The sequence below is a fragment of the Lactuca serriola genome, chromosome 2, assembly GCF_051521515.1.
Source record: "Lactuca serriola cultivar US96UC23 chromosome 2, Lser_US96UC23_V15, whole genome shotgun sequence".
NCBI lineage: Eukaryota > Viridiplantae > Streptophyta > Magnoliopsida > Asterales > Asteraceae > Lactuca > Lactuca serriola.
In genome coordinates, this window is record NC_136409.1 from 77,818,623 (window position 1) to 77,841,002 (window position 22,380).

The window sequence follows — 22,380 nt, forward strand, 5'->3', positions numbered from 1 at the left end:
TGGTGTCTTTGCCTGCGAAAACCATGCCAAAAGGTTTAAGGTATATTTCCCCATCTACATACTTCTTCAATTATGTTTGAGGCAATGTTGATTCCCAAGGAACTGTGACTTTTCTTCCAAGGCTTGATGTGAGTTCTTCATCAGTTAACACCAAGCAATCATAGTAGTTATCTATGAATATATTGATATGTGCGAAACCAAATCTGAACACATCAGTATCATATCCTTTGAGCTTTTTTTCTTCCCTGTCTTTCAGGATAAGAGCCACTTGAATGAGATCATTTAGATTCATTAAGGGAAAGTCAGCAATGGTAAAATCGAAAGGCTTGTTATCTGCTCAGACAACGAAGTATCGAAAATTTTGAAGCATGTTCTCGAACATTTCATCCTTCTTGATAGTTAGCACTTTCTTTATCTTCATCAGAGACCAAACTTCATCTTGATCCTTCGAAAGTACAGCATGAAATCTGATTTTCATGTAGGTGTATTCATCAGCATTTTCAAACTTTTCACTGATCTTGTACTGCGCTGTGATAAACATCATTTCATTTATCGGGAAGTCAAGTTGGCATCTGTCTGAATTCGCAACATCATAACTTCTTCTAGGCTTTTTCTCAAAATCGTACAAGTGATTTCCCAAGACTTTGGATTCGATGGTTTCGAATGAGTACAACTTCGCAGGATCACCCTTGTTCCAAGTTGGTGGATCATTTGCTCTTTGCCTTAGAATGCTCTGAATCTGTCTTTGTTTTTCCATTTCAGCTTCAGCCTCTGCTTTCTTTTCTTCTTTCTAATTTCATAAGCCACCTCTTTACCTTTTTCAGTATTCACTGTTTGAGGTTTCGCACTCGAACTCCCTCCTTCTGTTGAACCAATTATAATTCCCTTAGGAATTGGCTTTGTAAATGGCTTTGTTGTTACTATTGTTGAAGGAATTGGTTTCGTGAGTACAGGCAAAGTTATTTTAAGTTGAGTCAAATGTAGCTTTCCAACGGTTTTCGCATCATCCCCTTTACTTCCTTTTCTTTCTCCCCCATGCACCCCTGTGAAAGCAGGTGGGGCATTCTTCGGTAAAACGAAAGTAAAATTTGTGATTGTTGCCAATACCTTCTGAATAGCTTGCTCCAAAGTATTGACTTTAAGCGTTAAGAATTCTGGAGTAAGAATTGATTGTTGAGAAGGCTTCGAAACAGAACTTTTTAATTCAGTCACCAACTGAATTAGTTTTGCGAACTGATCCTTATCTTCTTTGTGCTTGGCTTCGATAATTGAAGCAGGTGACTGATAATCAGTGACAATCTTGGTAAGTGCTTTAGCAACAACATCAACACGTTTTTTCACTTCCAAGTTTTGCGAATTAAGATCTTGAATTTATTTTGCAATCTCCTTCTTTAACTCCTAAACCTTGAAGTTGACATCTTCCCTAACCTTCTTCACATCTTGTACAAAAAGAACATATCGTTCTTTTGTAGCAGTTGTCAGATCTTTTACAACACCATCAAAAGATTTCCCTTAAGCTTGAATGCGAAGCTCATTATTTTTATCAGAGTCATCAACATTCGTAGCTATCCTTTTCTCTGCAGCTTTGATCATTGTTTCAACCTCCAAACCCGATACAGAAGACTTTGTACCAGAATTAGCTTGTGATTGAAGGATTGCATTCAACTTTCGATTCAGGATTTTAAATTGCTTACCTGACATAAGCATATGATCAGGGATTTCCTCCTCCTCTGAATCAAAGTGTAAAGCTTCAAATGTTCCTCCAAAACCTCCTCCTTCGGTTTCTTCATCAGACTGAGCTTGCGAAGATATAGGTTGTGGTGTTTCAGGGGATTGTGAGGGAAACAATGTACTGAAGGGATTTTGTAAAGGATGATCAAAGATTGATGATGTGGTTATATTTGTATTCGGGAGAAGGAATGGTGGTAATGAAGTAGATAAGTTCTCAGATGAAATGGGTAATGAAGTAGATAAAATGATTGGCATTGTAGTTTTGACAATCGTTATAGGTGCCCCCGTATCAGATACGTTAACAACCATATCAGAAGTAGGTACCTCCTCATGAATTGATTTGGTAGTGACTACTTTGAGTGGAATGGTTGTTGTAGTGGAAATTTACGAAGTAATGGGAAGAGAGATATTTACCATTGATGAAGTTGAAATAGGTGGAGTCTTAGGAACCACTTCATCATCTGATGACTCATTGCCAATAATCATCTTCCTTTTCTTGTACAGCTTCTTAGTGAGATGCTTCGCAACATCTTGATCTCTTCTTTTCTTTGACATAAGAGAAATAGGAGCCGAAATTTCTCTAAACATAGCCCCTTACTACTCACTTCAGTTTTGTGAATAGTAGGAGAGGCAGTCTTCTTATGTGACAACTTGCGAAGCTTCTTTAGGACCCCTGACTTAGTCGGTATGATCTCCTTCGCAGGTTTGGTAGAAGACTAAACTTTCTCAACCTCTTCAGCCTTTGATACTTTTGGAGATTCGTGTTTTTCCTCCTTTTTAGTCTTCTTCTTCTTCTTGTATGACTCACCACTGACTTCAACTAGCACTCCAGTTCGCACATTAGGATCAAAAGTCTTCATGTATCGAACTAACACCTTGTAAGTAGAGGAAACTTTGTGAAGCATTGCATCAGGAATTCTTGCAACACTTGTGAAGATATTTGCATCATCTTCAACAACTTTGGGAAAGTGGTACAAAGAGAACTCGGCGACATCTCCTCCTTCAGGAACTTGAATTCCTTCTTTCGCATATACCTTTTCCAAAATTAAACTCCAGTAACTTGCACAAGAAATCCCCTTATCCACACTGGTGTATTCTAAGCTTTTGTTGAACTCCTTCCAAAGCTGAGTTCCATAATCAACACTTAGATCATAGTAAAGTCCCATAACCATTGCATAAACCTCCATTCTTCCCCTGTCTAGACCGACACTCCTTCCAGTCAAGCATCGTAGAAAGATTCCAAACAAGAAGTTCCAAATACATGGTAAGCTTGATTTCCTGAAATCACTTATCTTTTCAAAAGTGGGTTGATGTCCCATCTCATTGAACATGAAGATAATTTGTGAGTTGATTGGCTTAAAGAACGGTGGGTTATGAGGAATGTTCAAGAAGTCGATGAACATGTTCTTGGTAAGACGAACCCTCTTGGTATTCACCAGGTTAAAGGTTATCACATATGTTGCATAGTTGTACGACGCAGTTGATGCCGCCATTGACAACCAAGTCATAGGAACTGGGAATGAATTGAACATAGCAGTTGACAATGCTGATCTTTTCAGTGAAACGATCAACATCTTCAATTCGTCTGGGTAAGATGAGACATTGGGATCAACTTGGAAATTTGTGCTTTGAATCTTCATGAGGGACTGTGAAATAACTTCTTCTGTGTTTGATTGAGTAGCAGCCATTGTTAATCTGAGAAATTTCTTGAAAGGAAGATTAGGGCTTTTTGTTCGTCTGAGAATTTTGAATCACGTAATGATTCTCAGAAAAGATTATCCCTTTTATATGTTAATCCCAAAGATGAACCGTTTCCAAAAATAGAGTAGGCTACGTGTTCCTCGAAACGTGCAATCAATAACCGTTGTAATGATCATGCCCCATAAAGTGCCTTGAAACTAGGGCCAACGGTTACTGGAAACTGTTCATGAGTACAGCTGTGTGAAAGAAGACTCTTCGGTATCAAGGTTGGGCTCTTTCGTTTATGGGATTTTAAACGAAGTCATTTACCAGTCTTGCGAAATCTTCAGCCTAAGTTGGTATTACTTAGAACCTCAAGGATTTCGTGAGTGCATGTGATTCAAAGAAATGAGATAAGAAACAAGTTAATTTTTTTTTTGGGATTCTGTGATGTCAAAATTTATTGACATAAAGCAGTAAAACCCCGGGCAAAGGTTACTTCATTAATTACCAAGAGAGGTAATCAACTACTTTCGCATTTTCCCGTGACATACAATCGAATACTTATAGAGAAGTATCGAAGGGCTTCTTTTATAGGCTTACTATGGTGGTTTGCGAATTTCGTTACATATCATCCTAAACATAAGGTGAGTAATTGTAACCGAAATTACCTGTTTGAACATTGTGTTCAGGGACAAGACAGCTTTGGATTATTTTTGAAAAGTGACAAGAATTTCAGATATATACTCACAAGGAAATTATATTCAAAAAAATTTTTAAGTGTTGGACCCTGCTGGGAAACAAACTTCATGGGCTTCGAAAATTTGATCAGGATCACTCATAAGAATGAATATAATTTGGAGTATATGAAATATCAGATACAGAAAAAAGTGTTTCGTAAAAATCTGGAACATAGCTCCCCGTCAATTCCTTTATTTGCGAAGTTTGTGTGTTTCACTTATTTCACGGACTCATGAAACAAGATCATTAACACAGAATGATGACATGTCTAAATCACGATAGGTTTGATCAAGTGACCGCATGGACATGTGTCTTTGTGTGTGATCGTGTTAAGAAATTTTGTGATGAAAAAGATTGGTTATAAGATCAAATGTACCTCTGTTATTTGTGGACCAAACAGAAAACTCTTTACTCATTTGAGAAGAGTAAGGTAGCTCTTTTGACTAATGCGAATATAAGTCTGATTGGGAAGAAATTTTCAAAAGATAATTTCATTAAGGCTTTTGTTTCTCACACATAGAGTCATATGAGGCTTGGGTCAACATGTTGCAGCATGCTTCTAGGGACATCCTAACTAATACATAGTTGAAAGAAATGATACCTTACCATAGAAACATAAGTATGACCTCTTCGCATTTTGCTCTTGGCTAATACTGAAAGTACACAAAACTTAAAGAACAAAGTTCAAAGAAAAATATTTTTGTGATTTTGTATTTTTCAAATATAAAAGAACAAAAACGAAATCTAATTTTAACAATCTTAAGAAAATATTTTTGAGTTTTATATTTTTCGAAAATGAAAGACAAAATAAAAGAAAATCTTTTTGTTGTTTTTGAATTTTTCAAAAAATAGACAAACAAAAGAAAATATTTTTGGTTTTTCGTGTTTTTCGCAAAGCAGAAAAGAACAAAATTAAATTGAACTTCAGTTACCAAATGTGTGAATGCGAAGCCGCTTAACGCACAGTAACTTCTAAATGATTCTGATTCAGAGCTGCTGAATGGACCTTTCATTCTTAAGTGATTGATTTTGGCACTGAATTCGCATCGATCATCCCTAAACCTGCTAAAATTCTCACAAATGATTTTTCATCAAGAGGTTTAGTAAAAATATCAGCAAGTTGTTCAGTGGTTTTAACAAAATGTACTTCGATATTCCCATCTTCCACATGATCTTTGATAAAATGATATCGAAGAGCAATATGTTTTGTCTTTGAGTGTTGTACTGGATTATGACAAATGCGAATTGCACTTTGAGAATCACAATACAAGGGAATCTTTTTCATATTTATAGCATAATCACGAAGTTGATTCTGAATCCAAATGATTTGCGAAGTGCAAGTAGCAGCTGAAATATATTCAGCTTCAGCAGTTGATATAGCAACACAAGTTTGCTTCTTCGACTGCCAACTCACCAATTTTCCATCCAATAGTTGACATCCACCACTTGTACTTTTTCTATCCAAAGTACATCCTCCTAGATCAGAATCTGAAAAAGCTTGAATGAAGAATCCCGATTTTGAAGGATACCAAAGTCCTAACGAAATTGACCCCTTAAGATAGCAAAAAATATTTTTCACTGCAGTTAAGTGAGGTTCTCTGGGATTAGCCTGATACCTAGCACAATTGCATACTGAAAACATAATATCAGGTCTACTTGTAGTTAAGTACAATAAAGACCCTATCATGCTTCGATAAAGTGTTAAATCAACAGCAGGAGTATCTAACGAAGGAGTTAGTGTTGTTCCCACTGCCATTGGTACTATAAGCTTCGTGCTGTTTGTCATTCCAAACTTTTCGAGCAGATTCTTTGTATATTTTTCTTGGTTGATTAAAATTCCATTCCTGTTCTGTCTTATATTTAAACAAAGAAAATTATTAATTTTTCCCATCATACTCATTTCAAATTGACTCTTCATGAGATTTTCAAATTCAGTAGACAATGTTGGGTCGGTTGAGCCAAAAATAATATCATCAACATAAATTTGAACAAGCATAAGATGATTCCCAACTTTCTTGCGAAATACTGTGGGGTCAACTGATCCTTGTTTAAATTTAGATTGTTTCAAAAAATTTGTAAGTGTTGTGTACCAGGCTCTTGGTGCTTGTTTTAACCCATAAACTGCTTTGTCTAGTATGTAAACATGATCAGGATGTTCTTCATTTATAAATCCTGATGGTTGTTTAACAGAAACTGTTTCTTCTAGTTCTCCATTTAAGAATGCACACTTAACGTCCATTTGAAAAACATCGAAATCTTTGTAAGCTGCATAAGCTAAAAATATGCGAACTGCTTCGAGTCTTGCGACAGGAGCAAATGTTTCTTCATAGTCTATTCCTTCTTATTGCGAATAGCCTTTAACAACTAGTCTAGCTTTATTTCGAATAATATTGCCATCTTTGTCGGTTTTATTTTTGAAAATCCATTTTAATCCGACAATCGAAACATTAGAAGGTTTAAGAATTAATCTCCAAACCTAGTTTCGTTCAAACTCAGCCAGTTCAGATTGCATAGCAACAACCCAATCTGAGTGTTCCATAGCATTCTTTACTGTCTTTGGCTCTATTTTCAAAATAAAAACATTAAACATACATAATTCTTGGTTCGCATTCAGTACCTCATTTTTCGCACGAATTTGAGCTCTTGTCAACACACCATCTTGTGGATTCCCAATCACCTGTTCTTTAGGATGATTCCTTGTCCATTTCTCAAGTGGTGGAAAATCAGGATTGAATTCCAATGGTACATCTTCGTATATATCTTCATTTTCAGATCCTGCAACAGAAAAATTATCATTTAATTCATGAAATTCATCATTTTCATCAAGATTAATTGTCTCTGTTTCATAATGCTCCCCCTCAACATGATGTTCATCTTGATGCTCCTCCTCAAAATGATATTCCTGTTGATCATTTAAAGGTAATTGCGAATGCTCCACCTTAACTTGATGACTCATAGTCTCATTCTCCCCCTCGGAAGTTTGCTCTCCCTGTATATTTGTGGTCGTATGCTCCCCCTCCATACGAACTTCAGGCACACTTTCGCAAGATATTGAATTCGTATTAAGTGTTGAATCATCAGTATGTTTTGAGGATTCTGATGTTTGATTATCAGGAGCATGAACTTCCGTATCAATTGCCCTGTCAGGAATTCCGAAAATTAAATCATAATCAAAATCATTGATATCTGAATTTTCTATTTGAGTATCTGAATCAACAAGAATTGATTTATTTTCAAATTTACTATCCGTTTGTTTAAGATAGTAATCATCGAAGGTTAAGTTGAAAGTTTCTTCAACTTTTCTTGTTCACTTGTTTAACACCCTATATGCAACTGAATTTTGCGAATATCCTAAGAATATGCCTTCATCAGCTTTCACTTGGAACTTGGTCAAATTATCTTTTAGATTCATTATAAAACACTTGCAACCAAAAACATGGAAAAATTTTACATTAGGTTTTCGATTGTTGAGTCTTCGATGAATAAATTAACGATTCTGAGTAAAACATGCAGTCGACACAGCTTCAGCCCAAAGATATTGAGGTAAGTTCGCATATCTTAGCATGGTCCTTGCCGCTTCACATAGAGACCTATTTCTTCTTTCAACAACACCATTTTGTTGTGGAGTATATGGTGATGAGAAATTATGCGAAATGTCTTTGGCTGTGAGAAATGAATCCAGCGTTTGATTTTTAAACTCAGAACCGTTGTCACTTTTAATTCTGCGAACATTCTTTTTAAGACTCATCTCAATATTTTTGATAAAATCAATCATCGTTTGAGCAACTTCAGATTTTAACCTGAGAAAGAATACCCATGTAAATCGAGAAAAATCATCAACAATAACTAAAATGTATCGCTTTTTATTGATTATAGCAACAGTCGACGGTCCACATAAGTCAATGTGAAGAAGTTCCAACGGTTCCATGATTTTTGAATCTATCACAATTGGATGACCTTTTCTATGTTGTTTTCCTTGTTCGCAAGCTGCACACAAAGTATCATTGTCAAATTTCAGTACAGATAAACCTCGAACCAAATCTTCAGTGACAAGCTTGTTAATATTGTGAAAATTCAAATGAGACAATCTTCTATGCCAAAGCCAGCTAATATCATTAGAGGCCTTCGACAATAGACACACTGCAGGTTTGCCCACAATTGGTTTGATGTCGAGTGTGAACATGTATCCATATCTTTTGGGTTTGAGAAGTACTTCATTTGTCTCTACTTTCGAAATGATACTTCCTTCTTCATTGAACACAACCTGATTTCCAGTACCCACAACAAATTGCGAAACACTAATCAAGTTATGTTGAAGACCTTCGACATAAGCAACCCGGTTAACTGTGAATTGTCCATTTGTGACTTTTCCATAACCTTTCACTTGACACTTGTGATTGTTTCCAAATTTGACTACTCCAGCATTTTCCAAGCTTCTATAATCTCGCAAGTTTTCCTTTCTTCCAGTCATGTGACGAGAGCAACCACTATCAATATACCATTTCGCATCATATTGCTCGTCACATATCACCTGCCTTTAATGAAAGAATTTAGTAACCCAAGACTTGTTGGGTCCATCATTAGTAGCATTGAACAAATTCTTTGAATTTAAAAACCACGTTTTCACTTTTTCTGTGACAGTATCGATTAAATCAACATCATCAGATCTAGATATTGAAATATAGTTGTTTGATAATTTTGGATTTCCATTGACTTTCACCTCATCCTTCACAACCTTCGCAACTTTCACAACTGGTTTCCACTTTTGTACTGGAACTTGCGAATCATGAGATGATGAACTACCAGTAGAGGACTCATTCACAAATTTGTCGAATGCAGTCTTTATCTGTTGCTTTGAAAACTTTCCATTTTGGTATTGTTTTCCTTGACCTTCAAGCAATTGTTGATTGTATATACATCAGATTTTCCTTTTGTATATGAAACTTTGGTTGGTTTTGTGATCGAAGGATTTGGAAAATTTGGTTGTTTGGGTGAAAATTTTGGTTTTGTTTGAGTTTTGACATTCAAAGTTGGTGAATTATTCGTTAATTTTCTAACATTTTGAAACTTACGATCATTCACAAAATTTTGCGAAGTCTCAAATTTTCTAATGTTGTCAAATTTTCGAACAGATTCATCTTTATTTTTCATTGAATTTTTGTCAACAGAATATATTGGTTTGTGAAAACTTGTATAATTTTGTTTGTTTGTTCTTTGAAATTTTGATGGTTTTGTTCTTGAAATTTGTGCTTTCGCAACTTTAGGTTTATCATTAGACACAACTTGCCAAAAGATTGTTTTTCTTGCTTTTCTTTTTGAAACATTGTTTTCTTTTGAATACTTTCCAACCATCAACTTAAATTCATAAGAATTCAATTTCACTTCCATCTTTGGTTTTTCATCTTTTTCAAAAACTTTGTTTTCTTTTTCACTTTTAACCATCCATTTTTGTGATGATTTTTGGCATTGAAAAACATACGAGTTCTGAGTTAAATTGTTTTCTAGCGTATTTTGATTTGCAAACAAACCTTCGGTGGTTGACCTTTTGTTGTCATTTTCAACCATTTTGTTGAATTCAGGCTTGATTTTCTCAACATTTCCAGTTGTGACGAAGACTTGATTTGGAAAAACCATATTATCAGTACATGTAAAATTCGGATAGACCACAGTGTTGGTTTCCAAATAATGTGCACCTTTGTCATTAAGAACTTTGTCGAATTCTTTTGTATCACCAAACACTTGATTAACAACAACACGTTGAGGTGATTCATGCGAATATTTCACTTCTTCTTCGTCTTCATCAGTGTCATCTGACTTATAGCTTTCAACTTCCACATTGTCAAAGTCACAAGTTTACGAAGTAGAGGGTTTATCATTTTCATCCTTTACTATCGAATCAACTATAATTTCTTTACCTTTGACCTTAGATGTTATATTAATGATAGACAGTTGAGAACAATCAACCTCTTCTTCCTCTTCGATCTCACTGATTTCACTCACATTATTTGAATTGTCATTGACATCATCATAATTGTGTTGAGAATCAAGAGTTGAAGTTTCAATTTTCTTTAAGATTTTCACTTGTTCATTCATTGTCAAACTTTCATTAACAATATTAACCAATTCATTCACATTCAAAAATTCATCAATTTTGACAATACCATATGCGAATCTATCATCAGGTATTTTGTCAAATTGAGCAATAGTATTCTCGCAGTCATAAGAAACAACATCAACTTTTTCACGTTCAAATTCAAGAAAAGGTAATAGTTTCCATTGTTGTTCTTTGCTTATCTCAGATGAAAGATGTAAAGCTGTTAACTTCGCATATAAACGTTTAGCAGAGTTACAATAAATGTTTCGTTGTGCTAGTAACAACCTAACTTCTTTATCAAGATTGTCCCTATCACAATTTACATTTGTCATTTGTAATTCAAGTTTATCTACTCTGCTTCGTTTTATTTTTAAATGTCTTCTTGTCTCAACTAGTTGCGATTTTAGATTTTGTGCTTCTGTACTAGCAGACACAATAACAGAATCAAAATAAGCAACAGTATCATCAAATGAAGTTATTTCGGCATCATAAGCAGATAAAGGAATATTAAAGGATTCAAGAATAGCACGTACCTTAGCGGTCATTGGAGATTTATCGGTGGTCTTGGACACAAAGCACCGTCCAGAAACATTCTCTTCGCAATTTTCTTCATAACTTGCGAACATTGCACCATGAGTTGGGTGCCTCATCTCTTCATCATCAGATCCTGAAGACTAGATCTGATAAGTTCCACTTTCTTCTTCTTCAGACTCTCCTTTCGCAACCAAATAAAATCCTTTCGCCTTCTCACGCACCTCCTCAAGCTTCTCTGAGTAGTAGGCTTCGTCTTTGATTTTTCTCTTCTTCTCCTCTTTCTTCCTTAACACGCAATCAGCTGCGAAATGATTCGCACCATTGCAGTAATGACAATCAATTCCAGAGTCACATTTTAGTTTCTTCTCTGCTTTCGCATCTTTCTGCTTTTCTTCAACCTTCTCAAATTTCTTCTTCTCCTCACCTCCAGCTTTTATGAAACCACTCTTCGCATCAGTTTGCTTTCCTTTTGGATTGAAAGGCTTTTTGAAAAATTTCTTAACTCTGTTGTTTGAATAAAAAGCAACTGCTTCATCATCCGAATTCATTAAGAAACCTTCATTGTCTGATTCTTCCTTCTCACCAGCATCAATTTCAGTAACCTTCGAAACTAAAGCCAATGGACCTCCTAAACTCTGTTTCGATTCTTCGAACATTTCTATAACTTCACTTTCATGTGTTTTCAGCTGGTTGTAGAGATCATTCAATGTGGAAGTATCAAAACTTTGTTGGTTCTTTATCATCATACTCACACTACGCCACTCCTTGCGAAGACCCATGATGAATGTCAGATTGAATTCCATGAGAGATCTTGTGATTCCATACCTGCTGCAACGATAAACAAGCTCATTAGACGATCATAGTAGTTTTCAATTGTTTCAGCATCCTTTTGTCTGAATTCCTTAAGCTCAACAAGACATTGCTTAACGGAATTGATCTTTGTCTTCTCACTTCCTTGATACTTCTCTTTCAGAGTAATCCAAATTTCCTTGGCTGTTTTACAACTACAAATGTAATTGTAAACCACAGGAGGCAATGCACCTCTTAGCTCCCTCATACACCTTTTCTCATTCTTCTTCAGGCGATTCTGTTGTTCAGTAACATCGTTTGAAGAAGCAGATGCTCCAATTGATTGGACATTTCTAGGAGGTAGAACTTTTTTATTGATACAATTCCAAAGCTCTTCATCAATTCCATTTAAGTAATCCTCCATCCTATCAGCCCACTGATCATAGTACTCAGGGATTAACATTGTAATTTTGGTTGAAGAACCAAGCAAGTGAGAGAAAGAAGTCATGGTATTCATGTTGAAGTTCGCCATTGATGAACATGAGATTTTTTTCAGAAAAACTTGATGAATTTGTGAATTTATCAAATGAATTGATCACCGATTGCTAATCGATCACTCGAATAAACAATTCAAATGCAGAATCGATTCAAATCTGAAGATCAAGAGAGATTTTCAGAACCAAAATGCACGGAAATTTTTTGAGTAAAATCACTACTCAAAAAGCAAATGATTCTAAAACGAAAATCGGATCAATGTAGTTTGAATCCTGCTCTGATACCAATTGAAGAGAATTGTAATCAAGATTTAGAAAGCAATCTGATTATATGAATGAAAATTAAGAACACAAGGAGTAAATATTAATCAGATCTTATATTGATGAAGAAACTGATTATAGACTTAAGCAGAGAAACATGCGAATGACTAGTGATCACTCGTTGAATCAATCGTTACTCTACTTCTAACCTCAGTCCCTATTTATAGGAAACATGAGTGTACAAAAAATATACTAAGTCCTTAACAATACGCTTCTCACAAATGAAGACTTAGTAAAATAATTAATATGTGAAACTAAGAACAGGCACTTCGACTTTTACAATTTCTAGACTCTACACTGAGTTTGCTTCGGAACAGGCTTAGATGTCCCGATATCTGAGTATGCTCAAGAGGGATATCCAGCAGTTTGTGTCCACGCAGAGATGTGATACCTTGTTGGAGTTGCAGGAGCCCGCCAGGCGGCGTGAGTTAGAGATTGAGTCGCAGTTACTAGAGCAGAGGAAGGCCCTAGTGAAGTCGCAGTCGGCGCCGAAACGGTCCAAGACCATTGATTCTATGTTGGGAGGTCAGAGCAGCAGCACTTGTGAGAAGTATGGGAAGGTCCATACCGGAGTTTGTAGGTCCGGTGGTGCATGTCGTAAGTGTGGGAGAGAGGGGCATTTTGCTAGGGATTGCCGTTAGTCAGACCCGGTTTAGGATATGAGGATTTGTTATCACTGCCATCAGGTTGGACACTTGAGGGTCAACTGTCCATAGCTTGTTGCAAGACCGGTGCAGGCTCTAGCACCGGCCAATTTGAGGATTACTGGCGGGGTTCAGGGTGGAGTAGAGCCTCCGAGGGCTCAGGGACGCGCCTTCTAGCTTACAGCAAAGGAGGTCATGGCAGAGTCGGATGCAGCTGCAGGTATGTTTCTCTTTTGATATCTTGTTATCTTGTTGATTGTGTGGTATTGTAAATCTGTCCGTCTTCTTTTTCGCATGATTCATAGTATGATTGAGGATCTTGGTAGTTAGGAGTTGTAGTTGGTTAGCATCCAAGAGGATAGATGATTGGAAGGTAGGATATATGTTATCTTTGCTGGGTATGGCACTTGCGATGGGAGAAGTGTTCAGTTGGGATTCAGACACGTGGGGCAGGGAACAAACCATGGTTCCGGATAAGGTAGTTGGTCGATGTAAGGCTTGGGTTTAGGCCGTGGGAAAGTTCAGGGAATAGATCTGGAGTTCGGAACCCCTAGAGGGCTAGAACAGATTGCATGGGAAAGATTCCCGGGAAGAACGGTTCGGGGTGATGTACAACAATTTTGGGGCGGTCCGGATAGACTGAAAGCCGGTAGGCGTACCAGTCAAGCCGAAGGCTCGGAGAACGGTCCAGACAGGTTGAAGGCCTAGAAGGGCAGTCCAGACATGCTGAAGGTTCTGAGACTGGTCCAGATAGGCTGAAGGTCTGGGAAAGGCGGTCCAATCATGCTGAAGACTCTGTATGTATTAGTGGATCTGTATGCAGAGAATGAGTGAATATGTCGCCATGCAATAGCAATCGATAAGGTCTGGCCCTAAGAATTGGTCATGATGATGGAGCTGGTTGGAGGCCATGCACGGGCCTTGTTGGTTATGTGATTAGATTCGGAATATATGGGAGTTCGAGGATAGCAGTTGCTCTACATGGATAGTGTAGAGTGGAGTTTAGCATAGTGGCACTTATAGGTGTGGTAAGGGTTATTGAGTAGACTTCCTGGAAAGGAAACGTATGTAGCTCCTGGAAGGAGTGTGGATCCTCTTAAAGGAAGGCAATAGAGTAAATGGATGATCAAAAGTACTTCAGTTATTGCTAGTGAGCACTGAGATTGTACTGGATGTATGGAAGCACATACGGATTGGATGCCCATTGGGGTTGTGGAATGGTTAGCTCTGATGCTGAGTCAGAGGAGCTCGGAAGTGATGCAAGGGTAGATCCTTGGGTTCCGAATTATGGTTGTGGTCACGAGTTATGTATGTGGTGGCGTTCCATCCTGAGGGTGGCTGGATCATCGTAGGTGTGCCTGGTTTTCCAGCCCTAGACTGATTGGGCCAGGTACGATGTGTATGAGCATTATAGTTGGGTGTTCAGGAGGGTTGCTCGGGAGTTGTGAAATGTTCTATCGTGTCAGCGCGGTAAGGGATTTGATTCAGGGAGGAAACGGGATGAGTTTCCATCGGTGCAAGTTAATAGAAGTAGCTCCAGTTGGGCAAAAGATAGCGGGTTAATACTGGGTCAAGACCTGGTGGTTTAAAATGGTATCCGGTTTTTCGCAGGTGGTGAATGAATGTGTAAGATGGAAGTATGGTAGTGTCTTCAGGTGGCACTTAGTTGATGAGTGTTGTCATCAAAGAAAAAAAGCCAGTGGCCGGCTTAAAGTAGTTATCAGGACCCTGCAAGGGAAGAAATGGATTTTAGGGATTCAATAGCAGTATTTGAAGGAATCTGGTCTGGTTTGATATCAGTGGGCGCATTGTGGGAATATCATCCGGAAGTTTGTGTTGCCGCAGGCTTCGAGGACGAAGCCTAATTTAAGTGGGGGAGAATTGTAACATCCCAAGTTCAGAAGCAAGAAGTTGAAGGGTGCTAAGTGAAAATAAAGGAAGGGACTCGGCGAGTAGGTCTCTTGACTCGTCCAGTCGAAACGGGTGTCGGGTACGAGGATAAGTGGCCTGACTCGACGAGTCGGCGGCTGGACTCGACGAGTCAGTATTGGACGAGAAAAACCCTAATCTTCGGGGTTTCACCCTATTTAAAGGACATAATGTCCTCCCCTCAACTCCCTTAGCCCCCTTTGAGATCCAGAAACCCTAGAATCGTGAGTAAGAGCCCTTGGAAGCAAATTGGAGCTTAAATAAGTGTTTTGTGAAGAGATCTTGAAGATCAAGATGCTTGGATCAAGGGGATTTGTAGAGATTCAGATTACTCTTCAGAAGGAGGTCGTTTTTGAGGTAATGAATCATTATCATGTGCCTTCTCCTTTCTATATCCATCTTTCATGGAGTTTTAGAGTTTGTTTGGAGATGTTATGCAAGTTTTCTAAGTATGAGAACTCGGCGAGTCTTGGGGTGACTCGACGAGTTAATTCGTGTTATGAAAGTTTTCTGAGTATGAGAACTCGGCGAGTTGACTCGGCGAGTAGAGTCAATCAGGAAGGTTGACTTTGGCCAGGACTTTGACTTTGACCTGTTTGACCTTCAGGGGTGTTATGGTATTTTGAGTATTTATGTCTTGGTCCATTAATGGCATCAGGTGTTGGAGTTTGGAGCAGTGCTTCGGGTCAGTGTTTTCGTGGTTCGATTCAGTAGTTGCAAGGTGAGTTATCCTCACTATATCAACAGTGTCTACGGCACCAAGGCCGGCCCTTTATCGGATGGGAATCCGAGTATTTGTTTGATATGTTTTAAGTTGCTAGATTTGCATCCTGGTTTTAGGATGGTGTTATGTTAGTGACCTGGTTAAGGTCAGTATCCTTGTATGTAGGGTAATGTTATGTTAGTGACCGGTTAGGTTGGTATCCTAGTTAGGATGTTGCTATGTTGCATGATCTGATAGATTCGTTTGTTTGGCTGAGGATTGTTATGTGATCAAATGTTTTATGTGCACATGGTTGTTTGACTGGGGTTGGGTTGAGGCGGGTCCTGCTTTGTGTTGTAGGCCAACATACCCAGGGCGGACCGGATATCCCGAAGGCCCAGCGAGGGGTCCGGATAGGCTGAAGGCCCCAAGAGGGCGGACCAGACGTGCCGAGGCTCGGAGGGTGGACTAGGCCGACTGAAGGCCCGATGCAGGCGGACCAGTCATACTATAGACTCAGAGAGTGGACCAAGTGGATTGAAGGCCCAGTGCGGGCGGACCAATCACACTGTAGACTCGATATACATGGTTAGACTCGGAGGGTGGACCAGGTGGACTGAAGGCCCGGTGCGGGCGGACCAGTCACACTGTAGGCCCGATATGCATGGTTGTTCTATATTGTGATATGATATGCGTATGGTTATATGTGGTTGGTATTCTAGGGGTAACTCACTAAGCTTTCGGGCTTACAGTTGTAGTGCTTTGGTTTCAAGTACTTTAGGAGATCGTGGCAAGGCGAAGGCGTGATCATACCGCTCCTCATACTTCACGATTTGTGATAAGGGTCTGGGGATACTCTGATGTTTAAACTCTTTTGAAAACAAATTGTAATAACTTAATGACTTTTGGATGAATTAAAATGTTTAAATTGGTGCAAATTTTTATGATTGTTACACAAAACCCTAATTGTGGCTTGTGCACTATAAAAGGAATGTTATGGCCTTATCCTCAGCCACCATTTCAGAGAGTGAAACATTAAAAGAGAGCTACCCTTCGTTCTTAGCTTGTGTGTCTGTGTTCTAAAGCTTGATAGTGCCATTTCTAGGTGGTGAAGGAGAAAAGGAGGCCATTATAGGAGCTAGAAGTTGGTGGACAAGAGTAGATCTGAGTTCTACATAGGTTGGAGCTTCTGTTGGAGGTAAAAAGCTCAAAGCTTTCCTTGTTATTTTGATTTGTGCTTCTTGGACCAATTTTTAGGGTTTTTGGTCCCAAGGTGGAGACTTTATGAGTTAATGGTCTCCATAAGCTTAGATCTGCCATATTTCAGAGTAATATGAGTTGTAGGTTCATAAAAATCCAATCTTGGATGTGAATATTAAGTCATCCATGAGATATTGGCTTAATGAGGAAAGAGGAAAGGTGTTTAGAGTGATTGGTGACCTTTACAGCCATGCAAAGGCTTAAAGGTTTCAACTTTATGGATTAAGTGACCTTAGAGGAGTCAGATCTAAATTTTGAGTATGGGTCTTAACCGTTTAAGACCAAAATACTTGAATGCATGAAAAAAAGACTTACGTCAGGCATAAATCTTAGTACGCGCAGCGTAAGGGTCTAAGACCCCGTTTCTGGATCGCCGGAGTACGTCCCGCATACAAGGGCTGGTATGCACAGCGTACTACCCTTTGTTGACTTTCGTTGACTTTTAGGGTTTTAGTCAACATTTGGACTTTTGGGTCAAGGAGGGGTAAAATGGTCTTTTACCCTTCTTTGGGATTGTAGAAAGAGATTTAATCTAGCCTTTGAGAGCCATTATTTATTTGAGGATATTGTGTATGTGATTAGGTGAGGGCTAGATCAGTATATTCGTGTGCGAGATTATCCAAGCTACTCAAGGTGAGTCTTCTCACTATACTTTACCTAGAGTGGTAATTAGAGTTATGTGACAACATATCTTGTATGCTATCTATATGATAGGATTCCATGTGATTTGTGTTATGTATGATTCAGAGTTTACAGAGTTAGGACCAAAGGGTCCACAGAGTTATGGGATTGGAGGGTCCCACAAAGACACATTAACCAGAGGGTCAAACAGAGTTATAGCCTCGAGTGGCTAATATGTGTTGTATGTGGTATTTTGGGGAACTCACTAAGCATTTATGCTTACAGTGTTATGTGTTATGTGTTTCAGGTACTAGTGACGATCGCGGGAAGGCGCCGACATGATCCGTACACACAGACAGAGGATTTTATTTATGAGCTTGGGATATGTTTTATTATGATGACAATTGTTGAACATGAGATTTGAGAATTTTAAATGATATTTATGTTATTCGAAAAATGAAAAATTGTTTTGAAAATTTACGTCGTTACAACAAACCCATCCTCACCTTCAACTTTGTCATCAATTTTTGACAAATTTTCCTCCAAATGCTCATCTTCTTCTTCATTGTCACAATCTTATAAGATTTCACTAGGTTCTTCTTATTCATTCTGCTATTATTGAAAATTTTCAATAATTCAGAATTATACTTAATCTTGTAAGCATAACCATATTTACTAGACTTTTAGTAAATCATGACGAATAGTCTTATTTTTATTAGTGGTGGACTTGACTAGTGCCCAACATTGCGTTCTATTCCTTTAGTCCTTCACTTGACTCACATACTTGTGTGATCAAGGAATTAGTCTTAATTTCCTAAGTACCAAGATTTCCATACATCACATGATTCAAATCATATGAATTCCAATCTTCTGTCCAATTGAGACTTGGGCGATGGGAATCTTTCCTTACTTAGAAAAATTATGACACTACCATAAATAACATAACTAAGAATCATATCCACTTAATATTGCTTACAATAGAAACACACAAGCATCAAATAACATTGCAAGGATATAAAAATAAGACAACTCAGAATTTAATTTATTTATAAAAAGGTGCGGAAAAACTTGTCCTTACAATGCAAATTCAAATGAAAACTATGCTATTTCATATTTCTAAACAATCTATCATAACTCTAAAAGTAGCAGCTCCAAAAATCTGATCATTGAATCATTTGATCGAAATCCATTTCTTTGCGATCAGACTTAGCTCACTTCTTCCTTTAAGCTTCCTTTCTTTTCTTCGATCCTACAGCACATCAAAAATGCAATCTTATCACATCATGTATTAAGAATCTAAAATAGAAAACTTAATAGAGTTAGATAGTGGAATTTATCTGATGTAGAGTCATACATCTTGACTCTCCCATCTCTTAGATCTCTCAGGTAGTCAGGGAAACTTCGTAACCAATGCCCCCACTTTTGGCAGTAGAAACATATCGATTCGTCTGGAATGGTACACAGGACTATCTCAGGTTCAGCCTTTTTCTTGCTTAGAGAAAAATTTTATGGACTTCCAATGTTGTCATTGCCCAAAGAAGGTTGGGATATTGATTTACCAGACAAATTTGCTCGACCAATGCGCCAAATCATTTCTGATTCAGCAACAATAAGCAAATAAGTCAAATAAATGTGGGCCACGTCGTGTTCCATCATATAGTACTCTCTAACAAATTTACCATATGAATCAGGAAGTGAGTGAAGAACCAAGTCAACACCCAATTACTCTGAGACATCGACGCCCAACATTCCCAATCTATCAATATGCATACGGACTTTCCATCTTCGTGTCTTTTCGCCAATAGGGATTGAGTGACCTTGAACTTTTCAAGTCTTCGAACACGTAGGTCAGGGAGAATTATTGGAGGGGTAGAGGAAGTGAAGAATGATTTCCACTTCCACAATCCAATTGTGGAACATCATCTTCAAGTGGAAAACTTTTTCCAACAGATTCAGGAAGACCATAGTTATCAGACTTTGACATCTACAAAATGGGAGAAAATTCAAGTAAGTTGATTGAGTCTTTAATAAAACACCCAAATGAGATATTAAGGATAGGAACCAACACAATATTCTACAATTTAGAAGAGGGATACCGTAATCCAAATTGCAGAACACTTGAAGGTTGGTAAATGACGATTTACCAATTTCCACCATGAAAAACGAAAATTGAAAATTAAGTTTTAAATGAATTAAAACTCCTAGATCTCTTGAGATTCATTGAACTTTTAAATGACATGTTTAAATCTCGATTGTGCCCTTCGTTTGTGACTGGGATGTCGCGGATCATAAACAAGTTGTGGATAACCATGCAAATATACATGGTGCCCCCAATGTTACAGTCACCTAATCGATGTGTCGGTTAACCATACACGCTCCATCGATCTATGACAAACATCGAGTCACCCTTTTCCACCATTGCTTATAACCAAATTAGTGTGCCGGTTAACCACACACACTCCATTAACGTGTTAGCAAGGGTACAAAGTGTAATTTCATGGAATAACACCAACTCCACATTTTTCCTAAAGTAACTAAGATTTGGGAATTTATAAAACATTTAGTTACTTCGTATTTCATTATACTTGTTATGGAAGGTTGTGTCCTATCTTGCCCATTTGGCTAACGACCCTCCACTAGTCAAGAGTGTGGTGGGTGAGAGTGGATACCTAATGACGGTCATTTTACAGGCCGCTTCCTTAAACACCCCTTATACACTAGCTTCGTAAGTGAGGCCTACTAACGGTAAGACTGACTCTTTATTTATACATATGTAGTATATTAGACTTTTAGTTTTATATAGTATAAGGATGTATTTTACACTTTTAAAATACTTGGTGGTTTAATTTAATAAATTATACTTTTTAATTTAAATATAAACCATATCATTATGGATTTATTAACTCTCTTTTAATTATACACTTAATTAGTTTAATAAAACCATGAGGATGTACTTTGAGCTTTTCAAAAAACTAGGGTTTTAGAATTAACATTTTAAAATTAAAACTTTTAATCAAAAATTTAAATTCCAAAGCTTGAGGGCAAGTTTTGAAACTTTTCAAAACCCTAGGGTTTAGAATTTAAACATTTTAAAATTAAACTTTTTAATCAAAAAATTAAATTCCAAAACTTGAGGGCAAGTTTTAAAACTTTTCAAAACTGTCTAGATCGAATTATAAATAATTTAATTAATCAAATAATTGGTAATTATCTAAATTTGACATAATTCAATTTTATGGCAAGATAATCCAATCAAATAATTCAAATAAATCAAGTTTATCATATAAGGCAGTGATTATCTAATTAATTGACATTTATCTTTTATTTTTGGCAAGGATAATCACTCCAAATCAATAAAAATCGGATTTTATCAATTAAAAACTTTTCTGGTAATTATCCCACAGCAAAATAGGTCAAAAACTTGAAAAAGCTGCAATCAGACCTATGGACTCGTCGAGTCAGAGATGGACTCGTCGAGTTTACCTATGAACTCGGCAAGTTCAGGCGCCAGAATGCAGTTTTTCACGATTTTCAGCTTGAACGATTATGTAAAGCATCAAATACATCAAACAAACAGCCTAGGCTCTGATATCACTGATGGGTTATAAGCATTACGTCAATCCTATGGTGTACATGCAAACCCTAAAGCTTTGGATCTAGTTTGTCTAATGAACATGCAATAATCATCCAAAGCTCATAATCCTAGATATAGCATACAATAATCGAATTAACATATGAATTAGGGTTTAGATCTTACCTTGATTGTTATGTAGCAATTACAAAATTTAGAATGTCATGGGCTCTTTCAAGTTCATATAAATCCACAAGAAGAATTTATTATTTTCATATTATATTTCTTCATGTATGTATTTTCTATTGTTTATGCTGTTTTGTTTAAGAAAACAGAAATAGAAAGCTCTGAAATGGAATTTCAAGTGTATTAGCACTTGAATATGTTGTATTTTTTTGTCCTTTATACAGTTTCATTTCGATTTGCTTCAGAAATTTTCCTTCTTATTGATGTATTAGCCATGTCCTTAGAGGTTAAATTCATAGAGGATTTCATGTCAGGTCTCTCTCTTTGTGTGTGCATGTGTATTTATGTGTTTTTGTGTCTTTTCTTATTTTTATGTTTTGTTCTTTTTACAGTTGAAACATCAACATCCGACAAGGTAATGCCATTTGGAGATTCAACACTGTATTAATGGGAAATAGACTTATTAATGTAATTAATTTTTCAGTTTGTTCACATCTAGGTAATTATCTGTTTTTTGTACATATCTAGGTAACGAACTTTTTGAAAGTGTTCACATATGGGTTTATATTTATTCTTTGACAAAAGAAGCACCTGCAACAGAAATGTTAGTTAATGCATTTTCTTTCATAAATTTATGAATGATTACATATTTTGAATCTCAAGTTCATTTATGATTAGATAAAAAAAAAGGATTTGTAAATTAGTGTTTATAACTTGATAGTTTTTATTCTATATAATGACATGGAGGGTTGGATCCTATCACCACTCACTTTTAATGGTTTTTTCTATAAGGTTTATATTTACATATTTGACCTAATTTTTTCTTTAAAAATTAATACATTTTGTTTAAATTTCTTTTTATAACAATTTTGGCATTTTTTATATTTTTTTAAAAAATATTTGCATACTAGATGGGCATCAGATAATTGTTTAACTACAAATCTCTTAGTTTTTGGGAACTTTTACAAATCTAAAAACACTTTAACCAACATTACTTTAAGAACTCATAATATATTTTGACTATTAAATTTTAGCTTATGTAAATAAATTCTCATTTGTATTATTTGTATTTCAGGAGACTT